General features: G+C 34.6%; 1 long non-coding RNA gene across 1 annotated transcript; it reads left to right on the forward strand.

The window, feature by feature from the left end:
* LOC124892089 lies at positions 1-214 on the forward strand. The gene is made up of 2 exons (XR_007050065.1): positions 1-65; positions 145-214. It is a non-coding gene; the product is annotated as an uncharacterized LOC124892089 (long non-coding RNA).
* Positions 215-454: the final 240 nt, after the last annotated feature.

The following is a 454-nucleotide window of genomic DNA, read 5'->3' on the forward strand; positions in this document are numbered from 1 at the left end:
ATCCTGATATTATTCGACGATCTGCTACAATTTTTCGTCTCACAGATAATTTGGGGACATCATCGGTATGCTACTTATTATAACCTTTCTCTCAATAGTATACGTCTAACAAAATATGCGTCTCATTCAATTTAATTAATTCAGGATGAATTGAAAAGAGGTGATGTTTCCAAGTCAATCCAGTGTTACATGAATGAAAAGGGTGCATCAGAAGTGTCACACCCCTTTTTCTAACCCCCAAAAAAAGATTCGGTTTTAAGTTTCAAAATGGTTTTTATTATTAAGTGACAAAAGAAAATGATTTGTTTCGAAGAAGGATTGTTTTTACATTTGAAATCAGAGCCGCCACTTGGCATAATCTGGTGTGCCAAATCACCATTGGAAAATCCTCTTAAAAACCATCTGACTCTTTAAACTGGTTTGCGAATAAAGATTCCAGCTAAGGAATTCTGTT

Source organism: Capsicum annuum, unplaced genomic scaffold, assembly GCF_002878395.1.
Source record: "Capsicum annuum cultivar UCD-10X-F1 unplaced genomic scaffold, UCD10Xv1.1 ctg43811, whole genome shotgun sequence".
Taxonomy (NCBI): domain Eukaryota; kingdom Viridiplantae; phylum Streptophyta; class Magnoliopsida; order Solanales; family Solanaceae; genus Capsicum; species Capsicum annuum.